This window comes from Schistocerca americana, chromosome X (genome assembly GCF_021461395.2).
Source record: "Schistocerca americana isolate TAMUIC-IGC-003095 chromosome X, iqSchAmer2.1, whole genome shotgun sequence".
Taxonomy (NCBI): Eukaryota; Metazoa; Arthropoda; class Insecta; order Orthoptera; family Acrididae; genus Schistocerca; species Schistocerca americana.
Window position 1 is genome coordinate 244105599 of NC_060130.1, and position 3116 is coordinate 244108714.

Consider the following 3116-nt stretch of genomic DNA (forward strand, 5'->3'; position numbering starts at 1 on the left):
CCATTGTGCATTCCGGCAGGACAATGCGACATCCCACCCGTCCAGAATTGCTACAGAGTGGCTCCAGGAACACTTTTATAAGTTTAAAGACTTCCGCTAGCCACCAACCTCCCCAGCCATGAACATTATTGAGCATATCTGGGATGCCTTGCAACGTGCTGTTCAGAAAAGATCGCCACCTCCTCGTACTGTTACGGGTTTATGGACAGCCCTGCAGGATTCATGGTGGCACTTCCCTGCAGCCCTACTTCAGACATTAGTCGAGTCCATGCAACGTCGTGTTGCGGCACTTCTGCGTGCTCGCGGGGGGCCTACACGATGTTAGGCTGGTGTACCAGTTTCTTTGGCTCTTCAGTGTATGTCTAGCTGTTTATTTGCTGTTAAATTTATGTTTCGCTCATATTATGAGTAGCAAGGACTAACATGTTCATTTTCATAAGTTTAAGCCATATTTAAATGGAGGCATCGGCCTTACCGCAGTGAATACACCGGTTCCCGTCAGATCACCGAAGTTAAGCGCTGACGGGCGTGGCCTGCACTTGGATGGGTGAGTATCCGGGCCGCCATGCGCTGTTGCCGTTTCTCGGGGTGCACTCAGCCTCGTGTTGCCAATTGAGGAGCTACTCGACCGAATAGTAGCGGCTCCAGTCAAAAACAACCATCATAACGACCAGGAAAGTGGTGTGCTGACCACACGCCCCTCCTATCCGCATCCTCAACTGACGATGACACGGCGGTCGGATGGTCCCGATGGACCACTTGTGGCCTGAAGACGGAGTGAGTGAGTGATATATAAATGGCCAGCATGCAGTCGTAACGCAAAGAAATCATATTTACATGGTCTGCAATCTGACTTATTCCACATCACTTAGACAAAAATAATGCATATTACTTGTGGGACATGCGTTAACTACCGAGAGTGCATGACACGCTCATATTGAGAGTGCACGACACCCTCCAAAAAACTAAGTTCTGACATATGCTTACCACCACCAACATGTTGAGGACTAAGACTCTCTGTTACTCGAAGATAAAGGAAGGCAAAGGTACTGACTGTGATATGGGTGTCTCCCTTTAGTAATCCGATGCTCGTTGCTGCTCTAAGCGTCTTTCCTATTGTTTCCCGTCTCCTCGCACAAATAATCCTGTCGATGAGCTGGTAAGTTTGTGATGGTTGCTGGTTCCAGAACTTGTTTCAAATAACAATAACTAGTAAAGGTCACTTCTTGCTCAGAAGCAGTATAATACCTGAATACGAGTTGGCTACTGTAGATTGCAGTGCACCTCATACTCATAGCTCATTCACAACTGGTTAAATTCGAGAAATGACCTGCTTTCAGAAGGCATGAAGGGAGTTCAGAAACTCGCCGAAGAACTCTGTTGGCCGGTCGTTGCGGCCAAGCGGTTCTAGGCGATTCACTCTGGAACCGCGCGACCGCTACGTCGCAGGTTCGAATCCTGCCTCGGGCATGGATGTGTGTGATGTCCTTAGGTTAGTTAGGTTTAAGAAGTTCTAAGTTCTAGGGGACTGATGACCTCAGATGTTAAGTCTCATAGTGCTCAGAGTCATTTGAACTCTGATGGACGATAGATAAACATAAAAAGGTAAATAACACTCTCGGATTTGGCGTGTTCGACTTGCTGACTGCTGCCTACAAGGCAATACGAGGAGTATGTCGCATCTCGCCAATCGCTCCAGCCGTTGCTGCCACTCGAAGAATGTTGATAGTGGCGCTGCTTCTTTTCCAATTATCTCCTGTGTTAGCTTCACGAGACTGAGTTGACCCCATTCCTGACCTCCCTACCTCAGAAAAATCCAAGGAGATATCGAGAATTGAACCCGGGTCCTTCCGCAATTAAGGCAGGGACGCTAACCATGCAGCTATGGAGGCGGTCATGTAGTTTAGTTTGTTAACTTATGGAAAATTTTAGGTAGCAGGTTCTTTCCGAAGAAACACGTAACACCCAAAGAGACCAAATACTGTGGTCATCAATCGACACAACTTCATACACTGTTTCAGAAACAGAGGTCCGTAACTTCCTTACCGGATGTCTTGCTAGAGATGTTTGTTAATTTATATTTAAATGTTATCAGTAAGTACTAGGTTGTTTTGCACAATGGTTTTGTAAATAGTGTGTAACAATTAATATTAGAATTATATTAGCGACAACTCGCATGGGCTTAACAAAGATTTGAATAGTACCGAGGAACGTAACAGCCAGAGTAGGGTGCCTCTTATACAGAAATTTCCAAAATATTTGATAATATTCCTTGTAAAAATGAAGCCTCTTAAATTTGTGTATAGCAGGGGTGCCTCTGGGCCTTAAAAATAGGAAAATCTATAAAAATATTACTTCTGCGTGATAAATTCATTCTGCCTCCTTAACTGAACGTGTTCTCATTACAAAGGTCACATTTGTCAGGTGACGTGACGGGTCAGTGACCCCAAGACAGGTAGAGGTCGGGCGGTACGAGTCGAGCCGTTCCTTTTTACGACCCTTCCCGGACCACTCCAGACGTATTCCACCTCCGAGCGGAATGTAGCAGTCGTATAGAAGCACAGCACTTTCACGCTGAGCTCGTTTACGGGAGAAAATGTATCTCATCGCGTATTACTCACACGAAATAACTTAGGGCAAGCTTCCATGTGTCAAATAAAGGTGCACAACAGTGCCATACTGTCTGTGAGGGAAGTGATAATCTATTGGGAAAAAGCACAATTCCTACACTGGAGCTGAGACTCTGAATTTCAATATTATAAGCTTTGTATCAACAATGAAAGCAGCTACGAAACATTCTGGAAGATCATCGGAGGTCAATATGCGTAAAAATAGCCTTGAGGATATAGCGTATGCTAGAACTCTGAATATTGTTGCTGTTATAGAAGTTAGTCATTTATTAACTGAATCAGTGACCGAAATGGTTACCTAAGGTCATGCATGGAATGGACCAGAGGTTATTTGAGGATGAGAGCTTCTGAGGGAAAAGAGCTAGCCTTATAATATACATTTTACGCATGATGAGCCAAAACATTATAACCGCCAGCTAAATAGCTTGTTGGTCTACCACTGGACCGCAATACAAGAGCGATTCAACAAGTCCTTGGTGGGCTTTT

General features: G+C 45.1%; 1 pseudogene; it reads left to right on the forward strand.

Annotated features, from left to right (window-relative positions):
* The first annotated feature begins 461 nt into the window (after positions 1 to 461).
* Positions 462 to 579, forward strand: LOC124556970 (annotated as a pseudogene).
* Positions 580 to 3116: the final 2537 nt, after the last annotated feature.